The sequence below is a fragment of the Netta rufina genome, assembly GCF_964035555.1.
Source record: "Netta rufina genome assembly, chromosome: 14".
In the NCBI taxonomy this organism is placed as follows: domain Eukaryota; kingdom Metazoa; phylum Chordata; class Aves; order Anseriformes; family Anatidae; genus Netta; species Netta rufina.
In genome coordinates, this window is record NC_140137.1 from 20758624 (window position 1) to 20781891 (window position 23268).

Sequence of the window (23268 nt, forward strand, 5' to 3'; positions counted from 1 at the left end):
TGAATCTTTACGAGTTGGACAAACATCGCACACAACTTGTCTGAGCCAATCAGACACAAGGACACAATATCCGTTGGCGGTTTGGGAAAGTACCGACTGTGTTATTTCGGTCGAAAGGATGAGGAAGAAGCTGATAAGATAAGGACGTAGGGGGACCAATCATGAGCTTAACTTTTGTAATATGTATGAGCTAATTATATGTTAAGGAATAAAAGGCGTCTGAGCTATCCAATAAATCGAAGCTTGCTGATCATATCACTCATATTGAGTGTCCCTGTCTTCCTTCCGTCGACAACACTCTGGCATGCTAGTGATTGCTGGTTCTCTGTTTTTGCAAGTGATAATGAACGTGTTTGACGTAATTCCATTTGAAAAAGTTCCAGTTACTTGACTGGTCGTGTTGTTATTTCAATATTAAAAGCTGTAGCAAAAGCATGGGGATTGTTGCTTCTAGAAACACCCCAGGTCTCTTGTCTGTTCTCTGCATGATGTTCAGGTAAAGCAGATTTAAAAAAAAAAAAACACGAATAAACAAACAAAACAAAACACACAAAAAAAACCAGCTACTGCTCCTCCTGCTCTGCTCCTACTTCCTTGTGCTTTGTCCCTCCCCTTTTCCAGGTGATAGGGTTTGGATATTGGGCGGGGCCAAATGGTATATGAGCCCCAGGCATGACATCAGAGAGCTCCTTCTGCCTGGGCTGCTCTTTGGGGTAAGTGTTTTGTTTTCCTTCAGTCAGTTGCAGGATTCTCTAGGCAGGCTGGAGTCTATGGATTTCTGGATTTCTAAGTGCTTGGAATTCACTTAACAGAGGAATACTTAGTAGAGGTTGCTGGCTCTTTTTTTTTTTTTTTTTTTTGATGGTGGGATGCTCTTCTTTTTTTGAGCTATATTTTAATCTCTAGATGTATAAACCTACTTGTGTAATTTTCCAGAGGACTAAAACCAGCTTCATTTCATGCTACATGTGGCTTGGCAGTGTAGATGCAGCATTACCAAGAGCCTGAGCAGGGTTGTATCAGAGTCTGCTCTTTCCTCTGCAAAGGGTATGTCTGTGATTACCTCTGCAGGGGCTGCTGTGCGTGCACGTCTTTTTGGCATTTATGGATCTCAGATAGTGTTTTTTTGTGTGTGTGTGTGTATATTCTAAGCTTTTATTTTTTGAGGGGCAAATAGTGTGTGTGATGAGCGTGGTTGGCAGGAGGAGGTGGGGAGCTGCTCAGGACTGGTAGGTTTGGTTTCTCAGAGTGTGCGGCAGCCTTCCTGTGCGATGCGACTGATTGTTGGGCAGGAATGTTCCAGTTTGTGTGTCTTAGCCATTGTAGCTTGTGTAGTGTGTGTTGTGTGGCCCGGGCAGAGTTTGCTGTGGTGCTGTGAGTGAAGAATCTGAGTTAGAGCTGGTGAGCAGCTGAACTACAGGAGCTGGGAAGAGAGAGGTATTGCAGCAGGTACGCTGTGGCTGTGAGGTGCCTCAGAGTGTGCGTTTCTCTTGTGTCTGCAGGTGCTTTGTGCAGTCGTGGACAGGAAAGGGAAATCCTCATGTCACGAAGCTCTGAGGGAAGGTGAGTGTTGTCAGCCTGGTCATCCCTTATCTGAAGCGAAGGGAAGACGCTCAGGTGTTTCCCTGTGAGGGTCCGAGGTGAGGCTGTGTGGGATAGAGGAGCAGTGTGGCAGGTGTGTGCTTGCAAGAAGAGTGGTCATTTTGTCCTTTTGTTTTCCCAGGTGGTGTGGATGACGCTGGCTGCACTGTTGGAGCTTGGACTCGGAGAGGAACACGTGAGCACAATCGTATGTTGCATCAGTAGTGGTCAGCATTGTGGAGAAGGTGAGCAATGGGGCCGGCGTCCTAGTGAATGCTGGTACTCTGTTTTTGCAGCTGATGATGAGCCTGGCAATTGACTAAGATGACAATCAGTGCCTGCGCGTTTCTTGAAGCGGAGGGACTTTACCATTCAGCAACCTGAGAGCTAAGTTGGGGGGCACCTGGTATTTGCATATCTGGGGTGGCTAATGGGAGGTGGGAGTCAGAGCAGCATGGAGCCAGCTGGCTGACTAGACTTGGTTCCACGGTGAGGGTGGCTCAGGCTGGGTCATGTTCAGGCTGCTTGTGGCTGGGTCACCAGGCTAATAGAAGAGGCGGGATTATTTTGTAGAGTGAGTGCGTGCGCCAGGCAGGACAGTTTCCTTCTGTTTGTCTGTCTTGTGTTGCTTCTGCGATGTCTGTTCTGTGCTTCTCGGGTCTTGATATCCTCCTAGATTTTGACACTGGACTGACTAGACAGGCGACTTGGTAGCGGTGCTGAAGGGCCTCAATGCATGTTTTGTCATCATGACTCTGATCTGAGCACTTCTTGTGTTGCAGTCACTGCTTAAAGAGCAGGTCTGTTTCAGGTCTTGTGCATCATATTCGGTTTGAGATGGCGTCTGTTTCCATCCTCACTCTTGCAGAAGTCATCTGGGCCGCATCAGGAGCTCTTGTTGGGAATTGAATTCCTAAGCGTCGTCTTATGGGGTTTTCAGTCCCCATCCTTCTGGTCTCTTGTCTTGAAGGCAGGCTTTTTAGGCCTCCATCATCCCAGTTCTGGCAGTTGCTTCCAGTCGCGTGTCGTGACATTTGAGTCTCTCCTTGGGTCTGGTGCAGAGCACCTATTCTGACTTGCTGTTGCCATAGGGCTTCCCTATGGGGGCTCACTTTTTCTTGTGCCTTGTGTTGTGTGCTTTGTTTGTAGTGTTTGTGGCGTGGCTGTGTGTGTATGTGTTTGGTCTGGAGCTGTCCTGCCTGGCAGTTAGTGATGACAGCTAACGTGGCAGTGCATGGGTGTGCTAATACATTGTCTGGACTGTTTTGGCAAAGACATCCGGTCTGCATCTGGGCACGTACTGAAGGGCAGCAGGCACAGTCATCTCAGTGTTGTTTGTCACATGTTGGGGGGGGGGGAGAGTATATCTGCTTGTGAGCAGCTGTTTGCATAGTGCTTGAATGGTGTGCTTGAGGAGGTCTGTCGAATCTTGAAAGCTTACAGATAAGGGGTTTTTGAAAGTTTTATTTTTATTTCTTTCCTGTCCCCAGTAGAGTGTAAACCTTTAGAGGAACCTGTCGCAGGAAAGAGCTCCTTCTGGAACTGTTCAGCGCTCCGTAGGCAGCTCGGTGACTGGCTTGATCTACTTCTGAGGTGCTGAGGCAAGGGGGCTGCTGTTTAGAAATTATAATATTGTAAATGGGGTTCCTTGTGTTGTTGAGGGATGGGTACTAATGCTGGTAGCTGAATCGTTATCTTGTGACTGTTCTCATTTGTTTAAGGTGAAACAGTGTACAACACAGGACTTGACCAGAGCTGCTTTTGGCAAGGTGAGCGATGAACAGATGTAGCAGGCACTTTAGGGGTGCAGTTGTCACTGCAGTTACTTAACTGCACAAAGTACAGTAAAAATCCTGTTTATATTTCAGGGGTGTTGTAGCTGGCCTAAGAGAGCAGATGGAAGCACCTGCCTCGAGGGCAGGTGAGGGAGCAGAGGTAAGGGAGCAGATGAGAGTAACTGTCCTAGCTGTGCTGTGTCTTTGGATGCTGCTTCAGCCTATGCTTTTCTTTTTCTTTTGCAGGTGTCTTGCACAGGCTGAGTGGGGCCAAGCTGCACTCTGAAGAGCAGCACGGGAAGGGCGGGCTGTTTGTGAGCTGGATTGGAGCAGAACTGCCAAGTAGTACGAGGTGACTGCGAAGGGTATCCATCTTGCTTTGCAGGTGCCATGGCAGGCTCTCCACAGAAGCAGTTGAGGATTTGAGAAGAAGTTGCAGATCATCGAGGAGCGACATGTGCAGGGATGGCTTGAAAATGGTATGGCTGCTTTCTCTTCTGTTTATCAGGTATCCCAGGCAATGTGGGCTGTGATGTTAGTCTTTAGAATCTGAACAAAGCAGGTGCTGATGGCGGTTGTCTTTGGTAGGCAAAGAGTTGCCCGAAGCCCTGTCCTGCGTAGCTTGAGCATGCCTCCCTGAGGATGAGGTGTCCTTTCTATCAGTTCCCAAAACTGTGTTGAGGCTGAAATGCTGCGTCTGTGTTTGGGTTGGGGTTGCACCTTGGTGAGTGTAGGGATGGGTTTTAAGTGGGTGCAGTGGAGGTCCCGGCCCCAGTGTCCTGTAGTGTGTTTTGACCCATCAGCATAGCCTTTTAGTTCTCAGCCTGCTGATGTAAGTGATTTTTCCTGTGAGTGGAATGGAATTGACTTTTTTTTTGGCGTGTAATCTATTCTGCTCCTAGATTTTTCTTTCTACATAAATAAAAGTTTGAGTTAATTCCAGCAGGAAAAGCTTCAGTTACTTGCTTGGTGGTAATGTCCTTCCAACATTCAAAGCTGCAGCGAAAGCATGGGGATTGTAGCTTCTAGAAACACCCCAGTTCTCCTGTCTGCCCTCTGCATGCTGTTGAGCTAAGCCTTATAAGTAAGTTAATAAAACCACAGCTGCTGCTCCTCCTCTTTCTGCTTTTTTTGTGCTTTCCCCCTGCACTTTCCCAGGTGATTGGCTTCAGGTTCCAGGTTGGACCTAATAGTAACTGAGTTGCAGGTATACCAACAGAGAGCTCCTTCTGCCTGGGCTGCTCTTTGGGGTAAGTGCTTTGTTTTTCCTTCAGTCAGTTGCAGGGTTCTTTAGGTGGGTCAGAGTCTATGGACTGATGCATTTTCAAGTAGAAACCGGTACGCGTGTCTTTTTGAGGTGGCAACTGGCAGGATCTGTCATTGTAAAGTAATCTAGTAGTAGGTGCCTGTATTGCATGCAGCTCTTCCTCAGGTGAGTAATTGTTATATCAGTGTTACGGATAGTATGGTGATGTTATTTTGTGTGTTTGCTTTGTGGTTCTGGGTCCCTTATGATTTTTGCAGAATTACGGGGCTTTTTTTGAGACTTTGCCTTTATGTCAAATCTTATGATGTCACAACCTTGGTGGCAAAGTGATGGAGCAGGGTTTAGGAGAAATGTATCATGGAGGCTCCCTGTGTGAGCATGTATCTGAAAATGGCAGCATTGGGCGTGTAAGGGGTATTCTGTTTCAGGTTTAGGGACAGTTTGTTATATTTCTGGAGCTTTTGCCTGTGTGTTTGCTGTCTGTCGAGTCTTTAGACCATAAAGCCTTCTAGGCTTTATGTGCATGGAATTCACATATTTGAGGTATGTTTATGAGGGGTTGCCAGGTACGTTGTTTTTGGGAAACCGTGGGGTAATGTTTCTTGACCGCATAAGTGCAGTAGTGCCTAGAGAGTGAGCAGGGTCACCTGCTTCATGTCTAAAGAATAAGTCTGTTGGGGCACATTTCGGCGCGGCGCCGCCCGGGCACATTTCGGCGCGGCGCCGCCCGGGCACATTTCGGCGCGGCGCCGCCCGGGCACATTTCGGCGCGGCGCCGCCCGGGCACATTTCGGCGCGGCGCCGCCCGGGCACATTTCGGCGCGGCGCCGCCCGGGCACATTTCGGCGCGGCGCCGCCCGGGCACATTTCGGCGCGGCGCCGCCCGGGCACATTTCGGCGCGGCGCCGCCCGGGCACATTTCGGCGCGGCGCCGCCCGGGCACATTTCGGCGCGGCGCCGCCCGGGCACATTTCGGCGCGGCGCCGCCCGGGCACATTTCGGCGCGGCGCCGCCCGGGCACATTTCGGCGCGGCGCCGCCCGGGCACATTTCGGCGCGGCGCCGCCCGGGCACATTTCGGCGCGGCGCCGCCCGGGCACATTTCGGCGCGGCGCCGCCCGGGCACATTTCGGCGCGGCGCCGCCCGGGCACATTTCGGCGCGGCGCCGCCCGGGCACATTTCGGCGCGGCGCCGCCCGGGCACATTTCGGCGCGGCGCCGCCCGGGCACATTTCGGCGCGGCGCCGCCCGGGCACATTTCGGCGCGGCGCCGCCCGGGCACATTTCGGCGCGGCGCCGCCCGGGCACATTTCGGCGCGGCGCCGCCCGGGCACATTTCTCAGGTGGAGCTACTGAGCAGGTGAGATAAAGGAGTTGGGAACAGAGAGGTATTGCACAACTGTATGTTGCATTAGTAGTAGCGAGCGTTGTGTAGGAGGTGGGTATTAGCTCTGGTGTAGAGGGATGGTTAACTGAGATAGGTCACATAGACATAAAACAGCTGAATCTTCACGATTTGGACAAACATCGCACACAACTTGTCTGAGCCAATCAGACACAAGGACACAATATCCGTTGGCGGTTTGGGAAAGTACCGACTGTGTTATTTCGGTCGAAAGGATGAGGAAGAAACTGATAAGATAAGGACGTAGGGGGACCAATCATGAGCTTAACTTTTGTAATATGTATGAGCTAATTATATGTTAAGGAATAAAAGGCGTCTGAGCTATCCAATAAATCGAAGCTTGCTGATCACTCATATTGAGTATCCCTGTCTTCATTCCGTCGACAACAAATGGCGCCCGAACACGGACCCCGCTGGCGGTGAACCTGCGAGCCACGGATCGACGGAATAAGGGAAGGAAACAGGTCCTGCAATGCAGCTCAGGAGGTGGAAGGGACGAAAATGCTAAATCCTCGCACCCGGGAGCACCTATAGAGGGTCCCGCCGGCCACGCGTCGCCGAGGTCTTGCAAAGGCTGCAACAGTGCTGACGTAAACAAAGGTATGGAGAGACAAGCGACGTATGATCTGCTCAAGTGCTTTTTAGAAAAGCGGAGCACGCAGGGTATAGACTGTAAAAAGGAATTGCGGAGGGACGCGGAAAAAGGAATTGCGGAGGGACACGGGAAATTGAAGTAATCGCGGTGCGATGCGGGACATCCGAGATCGGGTTGCTACAGTAGACCAGAGGCATCAGTGGACAACGGCAGCCGACCCTCACTGTGTGGCGAGTCGGCACAGAGCAGAGGGGTGGACATCAGGACCCTGCAGACTGTCTGACGTAACCATGGAAGCAGCGGTGGCTGTGCTGCTTCTCTCTGGCATTCATTTTATAAGAGGTTTATCTTGCAATGCAAAAAAGACTATTCGTCCCCAGATCGGTGTTATAACTATGTTTCTGGATAAGATTCCGTGGGGTTGCCACATTCTATGGATTAGTAATGACGACTTAGCTCTATTGCGGGGCAGGAGTGCAGAGATGCAGATTACACTGCCAAATGACCACCGGCAGACTTGAGGAGACACTGCTCGGCTGCAGGGATCGGCTGCGGCGTGGACGCCCCTAGGTGCACCCTGAGCGTTTTTGCTCGGAGGGGACTCCGCTCTCAGCTGCTCACCACAGGAGCAAAGATCTCCTGAAGCTGCAGACAAACAGTATGTTTTCAGCTGCTGGAGGGATACTAACTGGAGTGTTAATAATTGTATGTGTTATTCTTAAATGTCCAGGTATTTTGTGTTGAAAGTATTTGTGTAAGGGTAAGGTTTTAAAACCAAGTGTTGCAAGTCACTTCACGAGGAACACAATGAGAGACAACGCTTGTTTGTTTGGTTATGATTCTAAATTATATTGGCCGCACGTATTGTTTGCTTATCATTCTAAATTATATTCTTGTGGTATGATTGAGGTTGTGGTATGATTGAGAGTGAGATGTGCCAGAGGCCTCTGGGTGTGCAATTGTGCTGTGTGTGTGCGAGTGTGCTATGTACTGTGTTAGTGAGAGCGTGCTTATTGCCATAGTGCAGGTTGCCATAGTGCAGGCTGAAATCATAGGAAATTAGTGCCGGCAAAAAAATCATAGGAAGATGAAGGACGAAGTAGCCCTAGATTCATTACAGTGCTTTTTAGAAAAATGGGGAGTCGATTGTAAGCAACTAGCAGGACTAGTTGCGATCGGTCGAGCAAAATCATATTTCACAAGTATGGAGTCAAGGACTGGGGGCTTTGGGAGCTGAAGCAAAATCTAATAACAATCCGATGTGGAATAATGACACTGCAAAGGCTCTGCCACCTGGCATGTTTTTGATTTGCGGGGATCGTGCATGGCAAGGAATACCTGCCAATGCGTTTGGGGGTCCATGTTATCTAGGGCGACTCACATTGTTCGCCCCGGACTTACACAGTCTCCGGAACCAGAGCTTGTCGCAGAGATCCAAATGAGCTCTTAAGACTTTAGGTTCTGACTGTGACGATGGTATAGAATTATGGGGTGCTGCTGAGAGAATATTTGCTTCATTAGTTCCAGCAGTGGGAACTGCACATGCTTTGGCTAGCATTAATAAGCTTGCTTGTTGGGCTGTTAAGCAATCAAATGTAACAACTGAAATTATTACCGAAATGGCACAAGATATGGATAGTCTTAGGCATGTTGTGTTACAAAATAGGGCTGCAATTGATTTTTTGCTTTTAGCGCAAGGACATGGATGTGAAGATTTTGAAGGAATGTGTTGTTTCAATCTTTCAGATCATGGTCAATCGATTCATGACCAGTTGAAATGGTTGATGGAGCACACAAAGAAAATTACAGTACAACCTAGTTGGCTTGACAATTGGTTGCAGTCCATCTTTGGGGGTCTGTCTAACTGGTTAGTGAGTCTAATCAAAGAGGGATTTCGCTTTCTGCTTATAGTTATATTGATAAAAATAGCTGCGCGAATAATTTTTGGTTGCTTAACTAAGAAGCTTGAACAAGTCACAGAAAAGGCATTAGTAGTCCAAAATAAAAACGGGGGAATTGTAGAGGGATGGTTAACTGAGATAGGTCACGTAGACATAAAACAGCTGAATCTTTACGAGTTGGACAAACATCGCACACAACTTGTCTGAGCCAATCAGACACAAGGACACAATATCCGTTGGCGGTTTGGGAAAGTACCGACTGTGTTATTTCGGTCGAAAGGATGAGGAAGAAGCTGATAAGATAAGGACGTAGGGGGACCAATCATGAGCTTAACTTTTGTAATATGTATGAGCTAATTATATGTTAAGGAATAAAAGGCGTCTGAGCTATCCAATAAATCGAAGCTTGCTGATCATATCACTCATATTGAGTGTCCCTGTCTTCCTTCCGTCGACAACACTCTGGCATGCTAGTGATTGCTGGTTCTCTGTTTTTGCAAGTGATAATGAACGTGTTTGACGTAATTCCATTTGAAAAAGTTCCAGTTACTTGACTGGTCGTGTTGTTATTTCAATATTAAAAGCTGTAGCAAAAGCATGGGGATTGTTGCTTCTAGAAACACCCCAGGTCTCTTGTCTGTTCTCTGCATGATGTTCAGGTAAAGCAGATTTAAAAAAAAAAAAAACACGAATAAACAAACAAAACAAAACACACAAAAAAAACCAGCTACTGCTCCTCCTGCTCTGCTCCTACTTCCTTGTGCTTTGTCCCTCCCCTTTTCCAGGTGATAGGGTTTGGATATTGGGCGGGGCCAAATGGTATATGAGCCCCAGGCATGACATCAGAGAGCTCCTTCTGCCTGGGCTGCTCTTTGGGGTAAGTGTTTTGTTTTCCTTCAGTCAGTTGCAGGATTCTCTAGGCAGGCTGGAGTCTATGGATTTCTGGATTTCTAAGTGCTTGGAATTCACTTAACAGAGGAATACTTAGTAGAGGTTGCTGGCTCTTTTTTTTTTTTTTTTTTTATTGATGGTGGGATGCTCTTCTTTTTTTGAGCTATATTTTAATCTCTAGATGTATAAACCTACTTGTGTAATTTTCCAGAGGACTAAAACCAGCTTCATTTCATGCTACATGTGGCTTGGCAGTGTAGATGCAGCATTACCAAGAGCCCGAGCAGGGTTGTATCAGAGTCTGCTCTTTCCTCTGCAAAGGGTATGTCTGTGATTACCTCTGCAGGGGCTGCTGTGCGTGCACGTCTTTTTGGCATTTATGGATCTCAGATAGTGTTTTTTTGTGTGTGTGTGTATATTCTAAGCTTTTATTTTTTGAGGGGCAAATAGTGTGTGTGATGAGCGTGGTTGGCAGGAGGAGGTGGGGAGCTGCTCAGGACTGGTAGGTTTGGTTTCTCAGAGTGTGCGGCAGCCTTCCTGTGCGATGCGACTGATTGTTGGGCAGGAATGTTCCAGTTTGTGTGTCTTAGCCATTGTAGCTTGTGTAGTGTGTGTTGTGTGGCCCGGGCAGAGTTTGCTGTGGTGCTGTGAGTGAAGAATCTGAGTTAGAGCTGGTGAGCAGCTGAACTACAGGAGCTGGGAAGAGAGAGGTATTGCAGCAGGTACGCTGTGGCTGTGAGGTGCCTCAGAGTGTGCGTTTCTCTTGTGTCTGCAGGTGCTTTGTGCAGTCGTGGACAGGAAAGGGAAATCCTCATGTCACGAAGCTCTGAGGGAAGGTGAGTGTTGTCAGCCTGGTCATCCCTTATCTGAAGCGAAGGGAAGACGCTCAGGTGTTTCCCTGTGAGGGTCCGAGGTGAGGCTGTGTGGGATAGAGGAGCAGTGTGGCAGGTGTGTGCTTGCAAGAAGAGTGGTCATTTTGTCCTTTTGTTTTCCCAGGTGGTGTGGATGACGCTGGCTGCACTGTTGGAGCTTGGACTCGGAGAGGAACACGTGAGCACAATCGTATGTTGCATCAGTAGTGGTCAGCATTGTGGAGAAGGTGAGCAATGGGGCCGGCGTCCTAGTGAATGCTGGTACTCTGTTTTTGCAGCTGATGATGAGCCTGGCAATTGACTAAGATGACAATCAGTGCCTGCGCGTTTCTTGAAGCGGAGGGACTTTACCATTCAGCAACCTGAGAGCTAAGTTGGGGGGCACCTGGTATTTGCATATCTGGGGTGGCTAATGGGAGGTGGGAGTCAGAGCAGCATGGAGCCAGCTGGCTGACTAGACTTGGTTCCACGGTGAGGGTGGCTCAGGCTGGGTCATGTTCAGGCTGCTTGTGGCTGGGTCACCAGGCTAATAGAAGAGGCGGGATTATTTTGTAGAGTGAGTGCGTGCGCCAGGCAGGACAGTTTCCTTCTGTTTGTCTGTCTTGTGTTGCTTCTGCGATGTCTGTTCTGTGCTTCTCGGGTCTTGATATCCTCCTAGCTTTTGACACTGGACTGACTAGACAGGCGACTTGGTAGCGGTGCTGAAGGGCCTCAATGCATGTTTTGTCATCATGACTCTGATCTGAGCACTTCTTGTGTTGCAGTCACTGCTTAAAGAGCAGGTCTGTTTCAGGTCTTGTGCATCATATTCGGTTTGAGATGGCGTCTGTTTCCATCCTCACTCTTGCAGAAGTCATCTGGGCCGCATCAGGAGCTCTTGTTGGGAATTGAATTCCTAAGCGTCGTCTTATGGGGTTTTCAGTCCCCATCCTTCTGGTCTCTTGTCTTGAAGGCAGGCTTTTTAGGCCTCCATCATCCCAGTTCTGGCAGTTGCTTCCAGTCGCGTGTCGTGACATTTGAGTCTCTCCTTGGGTCTGGTGCAGAGCACCTATTCTGACTTGCTGTTGCCATAGGGCTTCCCTATGGGGGCTTACTTTTTCTTGTGCCTTGTGTTGTGTGCTTTGTTTGTAGTGTTTGTGGCGTGGCTGTGTGTGTATGTGTTTGGTCTGGAGCTGTCCTGCCTGGCAGTTAGTGATGACAGCTAACGTGGCAGTGCATGGGTGTGCTAATACATTGTCTGGACTGTTTTGGCAAAGACATCCGGTCTGCATCTGGGCACGTACTGAAGGGCAGCAGGCACAGTCATCTCAGTGTTGTTTGTCGCATGTTGGGGGGGGGGGGAGAGTATATCTGCTTGTGAGCAGCTGTTTGCATAGTGCTTGAATGGTGTGCTTGAGGAGGTCTGTCGAATCTTGAAAGCTTACAGATAAGGGGTTTTTGAAAGTTTTATTTTTATTTCTTTCCTGTCCCCAGTAGGGTGTAAACCTTTAGAGGAACCTGTCGCAGGAAAGAGCTCCTTCTGGAACTGTTCAGCGCTCCGTAGGCAGCTCGGTGACTGGCTTGATCTACTTCTGAGGTGCTGAGGCAAGGGGGCTGCTGTTTAGAAATTATAATATTGTAAATGGGGTTCCTTGTGTTGTTGAGGGATGGGTACTAATGCTGGTAGCTGAATCGTTATCTTGTGACTGTTCTCATTTGTTTAAGGTGAAACAGTGTACAACACAGGACTTGACCAGAGCTGCTTTTGGCAAGGTGAGCGATGAACAGATGTAGCAGGCACTTTAGGGGTGCAGTTGTCACTGCAGTTACTTAACTGCACAAAGTACAGTAAAAATCCTGTTTATATTTCAGGGGTGTTGTAGCTGGCCTAAGAGAGCAGATGGAAGCACCTGCCTCGAGGGCAGGTGAGGGAGCAGAGGTAAGGGAGCAGATGAGAGTAACTGTCCTAGCTGTGCTGTGTCTTTGGATGCTGCTTCAGCCTATGCTTTTCTTTTTCTTTTGCAGGTGTCTTGCACAGGCTGAGTGGGGCCAAGCTGCACTCTGAAGAGCAGCACGGGAAGGGCGGGCTGTTTGTGAGCTGGATTGGAGCAGAACTGCCAAGTAGTACGAGGTGACTGCGAAGGGTATCCATCTTGCTTTGCAGGTGCCATGGCAGGCTCTCCACAGAAGCAGTTGAGGATTTGAGAAGAAGTTGCAGATCATCGAGGAGCGACATGTGCAGGGATGGCTTGAAAATGGTATGGCTGCTTTCTCTTCTGTTTCTCAGGTATCCCAGGCAATGTGGGCTGTGATGTTAGTCTTTAGAATCTGAACAAAGCAGGTGCTGATGGCGGTTGTCTTTGGTAGGCAAAGAGTTGCCCGAAGCCCTGTCCTGCGTAGCTTGAGCATGCCTCCCTGAGGATGAGGTGTCCTTTCTATCAGTTCCCAAAACTGTGTTGAGGCTGAAATGCTGCGTCTGTGTTTGGGTTGGGGTTGCACCTTGGTGAGTGTAGGGATGGGTTTTAAGTGGGTGCAGTGGAGGTCCCGGCCCCAGTGTCCTGTAGTGTGTTTTGACCCATCAGCATAGCCTTTTAGTTCTCAGCCTGCTGATGTAAGTGATTTTTCCTGTGAGTGGAATGGAATTGACTTTTTTTTTGGCGTGTAATCTATTCTGCTCCTAGATTTTTCTTTCTACATAAATAAAAGTTTGAGTTAATTCCAGCAGGAAAAGCTTCAGTTACTTGCTTGGTGGTAATGTCCTTCCAACATTCAAAGCTGCAGCGAAAGCATGGGGATTGTAGCTTCTAGAAACACCCCAGTTCTCCTGTCTGCCCTCTGCATGCTGTTGAGCTAAGCCTTATAAGTAAGTTAATAAAACCACAGCTGCTGCTCCTCCTCTTTCTGCTTTTTTTGTGCTTTCCCCCTGCACTTTCCCAGGTGATTGGCTTCAGGTTCCAGGTTGGACCTAATAGTAACTGAGTTGCAGGTATACCAACAGAGAGCTCCTTCTGCCTGGGCTGCTCTTTGGGGTAAGTGCTTTGTTTTTCCTTCAGTCAGTTGCAGGGTTCTTTAGGTGGGTCAGAGTCTATGGACTGATGCATTTTCAAGTAGAAACCGGTACGCGTGTCTTTTTGAGGTGGCAACTGGCAGGATCTGTCATTGTAAAGTAATCTAGTAGTAGGTGCCTGTATTGCATGCAGCTCTTCCTCAGGTGAGTAATTGTTATATCAGTGTTACGGATAGTATGGTGATGTTATTTTGTGTGTTTGCTTTGTGGTTCTGGGTCCCTTATGATTTTTGCAGAATTACGGGGCTTTTTTTGAGACTTTGCCTTTATGTCAAATCTTATGATGTCACAACCTTGGTGGCAAAGTGATGGAGCAGGGTTTAGGAGAAATGTATCATGGAGGCTCCCTGTGTGAGCATGTATCTGAAAATGGCAGCATTGGGCGTGTAAGGGGTATTCTGTTTCAGGTTTAGGGACAGTTTGTTATATTTCTGGAGCTTTTGCCTGTGTGTTTGCTGTCTGTCGAGTCTTTAGACCATAAAGCCTTCTAGGCTTTATGTGCATGGAATTCACATATTTGAGGTATGTTTATGAGGGGTTGCCAGGTACGTTGTTTTTGGGAAACCGTGGGGTAATGTTTCTTGACCGCATAAGTGCAGTAGTGCCTAGAGAGTGAGCAGGGTCACCTGCTTCATGTCTAAAGAATAAGTCTGTTGGGGCACATTTCGGCGCGGCGCCGCCCGGGCACATTTCGGCGCGGCGCCGCCCGGGCACATTTCGGCGCGGCGCCGCCCGGGCACATTTCGGCGCGGCGCCGCCCGGGCACATTTCGGCGCGGCGCCGCCCGGGCACATTTCTCAGGTGGAGCTACTGAGCAGGTGAGATAAAGGAGTTGGGAACAGAGAGGTATTGCACAACTGTATGTTGCATTAGTAGTAGCGAGCGTTGTGCAGGAGGTGGGTATTAGCTCTGGTGTAGAGGGATGGTTAACTGAGATAGGTCACATAGACATAAAACAGCTGAATCTTCACGATTTGGACAAACATCGCACACAACTTGTCTGAGCCAATCAGACACAAGGACACAATATTCGTTTGCAGTTTGGGAAAGTACCGACTGTTATTTCGGTCGAAAGGATGAGGAAGAAGCTGATAAGATAAGGACGTAGGGGGACCAATCATGAGCTTAACTTTTGTAATATGTATGAGCTAATTATATGTTAAGGAATAAAAGGCGTCTGAGCTATCCAATAAATCGAAGCTTGCTGATCACTCATATTGAGTATCCCTGTCTTCCTTCCGTCGACAACAAATGGCGCCCGAACACGGACCCCGCTGGCGGTGAACCTGCAAGCCACGGATCGACGGAATAAGGGAAGGAAACAGGTCCTGCAATGCAGCTCAGGAGGTGGAAGGGACGAAAATGCTAAATCCTCGCACCCGGGAGCACCTATAGAGGGTCCCGCCGGCCACGCGTCGCCGAGGTCTTGCAAAGGCTGCAACAGTGCTGACGTAAACAAAGGTATGGAGAGACAAGCGACGTATGATCTGCTCAAGTGCTTTTTAGAAAAGCGGAGCATGCAGGGTATAGACTGTAAAAAGGAATTGCGGAGGGACGCGGAAAAAGGAATTGCGGAGGGACACGGGAAATTGAAGTAATCGCGGTGCGATGCGGGACATCCGAGATCGGGTTGCTACAGTAGACCAGAGGCATCAGTGGACAACGGCAGCCGACCCTCACTGTGTGGCGAGTCGGCGCAGAGCAGAGGGGTGGACATCAGGACCCTGCAGACTGTCTGACGTAACCATGGAAGCAGCGGCGGCTGTGCTGCTTCTCTCTGGCATTCATTTTATAAGAGGTTTATCTTGCAATGCAAAAAAGACTATTCGTCCCCAGATCGGTGTTATAACTATGTTTCTGGATAAGATTCCGTGGGGTTGCCACATTCTATGGATTAGTAATGACGACTTAGCTCTATTGCGGGGCAGGAGTGCAGAGATGCAGATTACACTGCCAAATGACCACCGGCAGACTTGAGGAGACACTGCTCGGCTGCGGGGATCGGCTGCGGCGTGGACGCCCCTAGGTGCACCCTGAGCGTTTTTGGTCGGAGGGGACTCCGCTCTCAGCTGCTCACCACAGGAGCAAAGATCTCCTGAAGCTGCAAACAAACAGTATGTTTTCAGCTGCTGGAGGGATACTAACTGGAGTGTTAATAATTGTATGTGTTATTCTTAAATGTCCAGGTATTTTGTGTTGAAAGTATTTGTGTAAGGGTAAGGTTTTAAAACCAAGTGTTGCAAGTCACTTCACGAGGAACACAATGAGAGACAATACTTGTTTGTTTGGTTATGATTCTAAATTATATTGGCCACACGTATTGTTTGCTTATCATTCTAAATTATATTCTTGTGGTATGATTGAGGTTGTGGTATGATTGAGATTGAGATGTGCCAGAGGCCTCTGGGTGTGCAATTGTGCTGTGTGTGTGCGAGTGTGCTATGTACTGTGTTAGTGAGAGCGTGCTTATTGCCATAGTGCAGGTTGCCATAGTGCAGGCTGAAATCATAGGAAATTAGTGCCGGCAAAAAAATCATAGGAAAATGAAGGACGAAGTAGCCCTAGATTCATTACAGTGCTTTTTAGAAAAATGGAGTCGATTGTAAGCAACTAGCAGGACTAGTTGCGATCGGTCGAGCAAAATCATATTTCACAAGTATGGAGTCAAGGACTGGGGGCTTTGGGAGCTGAAGCAAAATCTAATAACAATCCGATGTGGAATAATGACACTGCAAAGGCTCTGCCACCTGGCATGTTTTTGATTTGCGGGGATCGTGCATGGCAAGGAATACCTGCCAATGCGTTTGGGGGTCCATGTTATCTAGGGCGACTCACATTGTTCGCCCCGGACTTACACAGTCTCCGGAACCAGAGCTTGTTGCAGAGATCCAAACGAGCTCTTAAGACTTTAGGTTCTGACTGTGACGATGGTGTAGAATTATGGGGCGCTGCTGAGAGAATATTTGCTTCATTAGTTCCAGCAGTGGGAACTGCACATGCTTTGGCTAGCATTAATAAGCTTGCTTGTTGGGCTGTTAAGCAATCAAATGTAACAACTGAAATTATTACCGAAATGGCACAAGATATGGATAGTCTTAGGCATGTTGTGTTACAAAATAGGGCTGCAATTGATTTTTTGCTTTTAGCGCAAGGACATGGATGTGAAGATTTTGAAGGAATGTGTTGTTTCAATCTTTCAGATCATGGTCAATCGATTCATGACCAGTTGAAATGGTTGATGGAGCACACAAAGAAAATTACAGTACAACCTAGTTGGCTTGACAATTGGTTGCAGTCCATCTTTGGGGGTCTGTCTAACTGGTTAGTGAGTCTAATCAAAGAGGGATTTCGCTTTCTGCTTATAGTTATATTGATAAAAATAGCTGCGCGAATAATTTTTGGTTGCTTAACTAAGAAGCTTGAACAAGTCACAGAAAAGGCATTAGTAGTCCAAAATAAAAACGGGGGAATTGTAGAGGGATGGTTAACTGAGATAGGTCACGTAGACATAAAACAGCTGAATCTTTACGAGTTGGACAAACATCGCACACAACTTGTCTGAGCCAATCAGACACAAGGACACAATATCCGTTGGCGGTTTGGGAAAGTACCGACTGTGTTATTTCGGTCGAAAGGATGAGGAAAAAGCTGATAAGATAAGGACGTAGGGGGACCAATCATGAGCTTAACTTTTGTAATATGTATGAGCTAATTATATGTTAAGGAATAAAAGGCGTCTGAGCTATCCAATAAATCGAAGCTTGCTGATCATATCACTCATATTGAGTGTCCCTGTCTTCCTTCCGTCGACAACACTCTGGCATGCTAGTGATTGCTGGTTCTCTGTTTTTGCAAGTGATAATGAACGTGTTTGACGTAATTCCATTTGAAAAAGTTCCAGTTACTTGACTGGTCGTGTTGTTATTTCAATATTAAAAGCTGTAGCAAAAGCATGGGGATTGTTGCTTCTAAAAACACCCCAGGTCTCTTGTCTGTTCTCTGCATGATGTTCAGGTAAAGCAGATTTAAAAAAAAAAACACGAATAAACAAACAAAACAAAACACACAAAAAAAAAACAGCTACTGCTCCTCCTGCTCTGCTCCTACTTCCTTGTGCTTTGTCCCTCCCCTTTTCCAGGTGATAGGGTTTGGATATTGGGCGGGGCCAAATGGTATATGAGCCCCGGGCATGACATCAGAGAGCTCCTTCTGCCTGGGCTGCTCTTTGGGGTAAGTGTTTTGTTTTCCTTCAGTCAGTTGCAGGATTCTCTAGGCAGGCTGGAGTCTATGGATTTCTGGATTTCTAAGTGCTTGGAATTCACTTAACAGAGGAATATTTAGTAGAGGTTGCTGGCTCTTTTTTTTTTTTTATTGATGGTGGGATGCTCTTCTTTTTTTGAGCTATATTTTAATCTCTAGATGTATAAACCTACTTGTGTAATTTTCCAGAGGACTAAAACCAGCTTCATTTCATGCTACATGTGGCTTGGCAGTGTAGATGCAGCATTACCAAGAGCCTGAGCAGGGTTGTATCAGAGTCTGCTCTTTCCTCTGCAAAGGGTATGTCTGTGATTACCTCTGCAGGGGCTGCTGTGCGTGCACGTCTTTTTTGGCATTTATGGATCTCAGATAGTGTTTTTTTTTGTGTGTGTGTATATTCTAAGCTTTTATTTTTTGAGGGGCAAATAGTGTGTGTGCTGAGCGTGGTTGGCAGGAGGAGGTGGGGAGCTGCTCAGGACTGGTAGGTTTGGTTTCTCAGAGTGTGCGGCAGCCTTCCTGTGCGATGCGACTGATTGTTGGGCAGGAATGTTCCAGTTTGTGTGTCTTAGTCATTGTAGCTTGTGTAGTGTGTGTTGTGTGGCCCGGGCAGAGTTTGCTGTGGTGCTGTGAGCGAAGAATCTGAGTTAGAGCTGTTGAGCAGCTGAACTACAGGAGCTGGGAAGAGAGAGGTATTGCAGTAGGTACGCTGTGGCTGTGAGGTGCCTCAGAGTGTGCGTTTCTCTTGTGTCTGCAGGTGCTTTGTGCAGTCGTGGACAGGAAAGGGAAATCCTCATGTCACGAAGCTCTGAGGGAAGGTGAGTGTTGTCAGCCTGGTCATCCCTTATCTGAAGCGAAGGGAAGACGCTCAGGTGTTTCCCTGTGAGGGTCCGAGGTGAGGCTGTGTGGGATAGAGGAGCAGTGTGGCAGGTGTGTGCTTGCAAGAAGAGTGGTCATTTTGTCCTTTTGTTTTCCCAGGTGGTGTAGGTGATGCTGGCTGCTCCTTTCAAGCTTGGACCTAATTTGCAGGTACCGAGGCAAGTGGCCTGCTGTTTTGAAAGGTTAAAACTAAAGATGGGGTCCCTTTTGTTGTTGAGGGATGGGTGCTACTGCTGTCAGCTGAATGTTTATCTTCTGCCTGTGTTTTGCCTTTGTTCAGGGTGAAACGCAGTGCGCAGTGCAGGACGTCTTGACCCGAGCTGCCTGTGCAGTGACTCTGGTGCGTGATGAGCAGAGGTAACTGTTGTTTTTGGGGCGCGGTTGTCACTGCAGTTATTTTCCTAGATCCAATAGAGTAAAATTCCAGTTTGCCTTCTAAAGGTGCTATAAGTGGGTAAAGGGAACAGATGGAAGCATCTGCCACGTGGGGCAGGCAAGCGGCTGAGGTACAGGAGGGGATGAGAGTATGTGATTTATTTCTGGGGATGAAATGGAATTAATTTTGTTGGTGTATAATGTGTTCTGCTCCTAGATTTTTCTTTCAATGTAAATAAAAGTTTGAGCTAATTCCAGTTAAGAAAGTTCCAGTTACTTGCTGGGTCGTATTGTCCTTTTAATATTCACAGCTGCAGCAAAAGCGTGGGGATTGTTGCTTCTAGATACACCCTAGTTTTCTTGTTTGCACTCTGCATGCTGTTGAGCTAAAGCAGACTAAAAAAATAAATAAATACAGGAAACACACACACAAAAAAGAACAATAACAAAAAAAAAAAATTGGCTGACTTCTTGTGAACGCAACGATAATTTAATCCCTTTGTTTTCCCAGGTGGTGTGGATGACGCTGGCTGCACTGTTGGAGCTTGGACTCGGAGAGGAACACGTGAGCACAATCGTATGTTGCATCAGTAGTGGTCAGCATTGTGGAGAAGGTGAGCAATGGGGCCGGCGTCCTAGTGAATGCTGGTACTCTGTTTTTGCAGCTGATGATGAGCCTGGCAATTGACTAAGATGACAATCAGTGCCTGTGCGTTTCTTGAAGCGGAGGGACTTTACCATTCAGCAACCTGAGAGCTAAGTTGGGGGGCACCTGGTATTTGCATATCTGGGGTGGCTAATGGGAGGTGGGAGTCAGAGCAGCATGGAGCCAGCTGGCTGACTAGACTTGGTTCCACGGTGAGGGTGGCTCAGGCTGGGTCACGTTCAGGCTGCTTGTGGCTGGGTCACCAGGCTAATAGAAGAGGCGGGATTATTTTGTAGAGTGAGTGCGTGTGCCAGGCAGGACAGTTTCCTTCTGTTTGTCTGTCTTGTGTTGCTTCTGCGATGTCTGTTCTGTGCTTCTCGGGTCTTGATATCCTCCTAGCTTTTGACACTGGACTGACTAGACAGGCGACTTGGTAGCGGTGCTGAAGGGCCTCAATGCATGTTTTGTCATCATGACTCTGATCTGAGCACTTCTTGAGTTGCAGTCACTGCTTAAAGAGCAGGTCTGTTTCAGGTCTTGTGCATCATATTCGGTTTGAGATGGCGTCTGTTTCCATCCTCACTCTTGCAGAAGTCATCTGGGCCGCATCAGGAGCTCTTGTTGGGAATTGAATTCCTAAGCGTCGTCTTATGGGGTTTTCAGTCCCCATCCTTCTGGTCTGTTGTCTTGAAGGCAGGCTTTTTAGGCCTCCATCATCCCAGTTCTGGCAGTTGCTTCCAGTCGCGTGTCGTGACATTTGAGTCTCTCCTTGGGTCTGGTGCAGAGCACCTATTCTGACTTGCTGTTGCCATAGAGCTTCCCTATGGGGGGTCACCTTTTCTTGCGCCTTGTGTTGTGTGTTTTGTAGTGTTTGTGGCGTGCCTGTGTGTGTATGTGTTTGGTCTGGAGCTGTCCTGCCTGGCAGTTAGTGATTAATGTGGCGGTGCATGGGTGTACTAATACATTGTCTGGACTGTTTTGGCAAAGGCATCCGGTCTGCCTCTGGGCACGTACTGAAAGGCAGCTGGCACAGTCATCTCTGTGGTGTTTGGCAGATGTGGAGGTGGGAGAGTATATCTGCTTGTGAGCAGCTGCTCGCATAAGTGCTTGAACGGTGTGCTTGAGGAGGTCTGTTGAATCTTGAAAGGTTACAGATATGGGGTTTTGAAATGTTTATTCTTATTTCTTTCCTGTCCCCAGTAGAGTGTAAACCTTTGGAACCTGTCACAGGAAAGAGCTCCATCTGGAACTGTTCAGCACTGGGTAGGCAGCTCAGTGACAGGCTTGATCTACTTCTGAGGTGCTGAGGTAATGGGGCTGCTGTTTTGAAACGATAATTTGTAAATGGGGTCCCTGCTGTTGTTGAGGGATGGGTTCTAATGCTGGCCGCTGAATGATTATATTGTGACTGTTTTCATTTGTTAAAGCTGCAACACAGTGTACAACGTGGGACTTGAGCATAGCTGCTTTAGGCAAGGTGAGCGATGAACAGATGTAGCAGGTACTTTAGGGGTGCAGTTGTCACTGCAGTTAGTTAACTACACAAAATACAGTAAAAATCCTGTTTATATTTCAGAGGTGTGTTGTAGCTGGCCTAAGAGAGCAGATGGAAGCATCTGCCTCGAGGGCAGGTGAGGGGGCCGAGGTAAGGGAGCAGATGAGAGTAACTGTCCTAGCTGTGCTGTGGCTTTGGATGCTGCTTAGGCCTATGCTTTTCTTTTTGTTTCACAGGTGTGTCGCACAGGCTCAGAGGGGCTAAGCTGCACTCTAAAGAGCAGCACGAGAAGGGCGGGCTGTTTGTGAGCTGGATTGGAGCAGAACTGCCAAGTAGCACAAGGTGACTGCGAAGGGTATCCATCTTGCTTTGCAGGTGCCATGACAGGCTCTCCACAGAAGCAGTTGAGGATTTGAGAAGAGGTTGCAGATCATCAAGGAGCAACACGTGCAGGGATGGCTTGAAAAGGGTATGGCTGCTTTCTCTTCTGTTTCTCAGGTGTCCCAGGCAATGTGGGCTGTGATGTTAGTCTTTAGAATCTGAACAAAGCAGGTGCTGATGGCTGTCTTCTTTGGTAGGCAAAGAGGTGCCCAAAGCCCTGTCCTGTGTAGCCTGAGCACACCTTGCTGAGGATGAGGTGTCCTTTCTACCAGTTCCCAAAACTGTGTTGAAGCTGAAATGCTGCATCTGTGTTTGGGTTGGGGTTGTACCTTGGTGAGTGTAGGGATGGATTTTAAGTGGGTGCAGCGGAGGGCCTGGACCCAGTGTCCTGTAATGTGTTTTAACACATCAGCATAGCCTTTTGGTTCTCAGCTTACTGAAGTAAGTGATTTTTCCTGTGAGTGGAATGGAATTGAATTCTTTTTTGGCATGTAATCAGTTCTGCTCCTAGACTTTTCTTTCTATGTAAATAAAAGCTTGAGCTAATTCCAGATGAAAAAAAAAAATTCAGCTACTTGCTTGGTCATTTTGTCCTTTTAATATTCAAAGCTGTAGCAAAAGCATGGGGATTGTTGTGGAGGAATGGTTAAGTGAGGTAGGACACGTGGATGTTGAGCAGTTAGGAGGTCATGGGCTAGGGAGGTACCGTACTCAACTCATATGAGCCTGGGCACGTGCGCAGCCGGTTGAGAACCAATCAGGCCCAAGGACATGATGCCCTTGTTTGGTTGGGCAAGTCCCTAAGGCGGGACGGTAGCTAAAAGAGGGAGGAACTAACTGACAAGATAGGAAAGTGTTAGCCAATCCTGAGCTTAGTTTTTGCAATATGTATGAGTTGATTATGTTCGAACTAGATAAAAGGCGACTGAGCTATCCATTAAAGTTGAAGTTCACTGTTCACTCATATTGAGCGTCCGTGTCTTCCTTCTGTCGACAACAAATAGCGCCCGAACAGGGACCGATCTGAACGGGATTTGGACACTGCTGGCGGTGATCCTGGGCCACGGTTGGACGGAATAAGGGAGGAACCGGTCCTGCAACGCAGCCCAGGAGGTGGAAGGGACAAGAATCCCCTCACCTGCGTCGGGAAGGTGAAAGGGATGTGGAGTCCCCGCACCCGGGAGAGGATCCCGCCGGTCACGCGTCGCCGAGGTCTGAAAGGTGAAAGGGACGAAAACTTGGAGTCCCCGCACCCACAGCTCGGAAGGTGGAAGGGAGTCCCCGCACCCGGGATGAGCCTATAAAGGGTCCCGCCGGAGAAGCACCGCTGAGGTCTTTGCAAAGGCTGCAACCGACGTATATAAAGGTATGGAGAGACAAGCGGCGTATGCTTTGCTCGAATGCTTTTTAGAAAAGCGGATCACTTCAGATATAGACTGCAAAAAGGATTTACCAGGATTATTAGCATATGGAGTAATGCAGGGTTGTTTTATCAATCCTGATACAGTTTTTGAACAAACAGAGTGGCGTAAATTTGGGGACAAATTGTTTGATGAAGTTATTAATGAAAATAAGGCTGCTAAAAAATTATTGAAGCCTTGGAGAGCAGTCACTAATGCCTTAGTTATACATCAGGCTGAGCAGAGAGTCGCTACTGCTGCTACAGAGCGACTGGGATTGCCGGGAAGTGTTGGAGCTGGGGATTGCCCACTGCCGCCTTCAGTGAGAACGATAACGCTGCCTCAGGGGGCTACGGGGCAGTGGGAGCCTCCCCCCCCCTCAGTCACCGCCACGAGCAGTGCTGTGCTCGGAGTTCCGCGGAATCGAACGGCAGCTGACCCTCACCGTGTGGCGAGTCGGCACAGAGCAGAGGGATGGACATCAGGACCCTGCAGCCTGTCTG

The 23268-nt window shown here is 48.2% G+C and overlaps 3 long non-coding RNA genes across 3 annotated transcripts; all 3 read left to right on the forward strand.

The window, feature by feature from the left end:
• The first annotated feature begins 1501 nt into the window (after positions 1–1501).
• LOC311214474 lies at positions 1502–2446 on the forward strand. The gene is made up of 3 exons (XR_014618847.1): positions 1502–1563; positions 1724–1789; positions 1878–2446. It is a non-coding gene; the product is annotated as an uncharacterized lncRNA (long non-coding RNA).
• A 7770-nt stretch (positions 2447–10216) lies between these two features.
• LOC311214429 lies at positions 10217–10920 on the forward strand. The gene is made up of 3 exons (XR_014618837.1): positions 10217–10250; positions 10411–10476; positions 10565–10920. It is a non-coding gene; the product is annotated as an uncharacterized lncRNA (long non-coding RNA).
• Positions 10921–19940: 9020 nt separating this feature from the next.
• Positions 19941–22989, forward strand: LOC311214749. Its single transcript, XR_014618862.1, has 4 exons — positions 19941–20797; positions 20917–20966; positions 21360–21453; positions 22370–22989. It is a non-coding gene; the product is annotated as an uncharacterized lncRNA (long non-coding RNA).
• Positions 22990–23268: the final 279 nt, after the last annotated feature.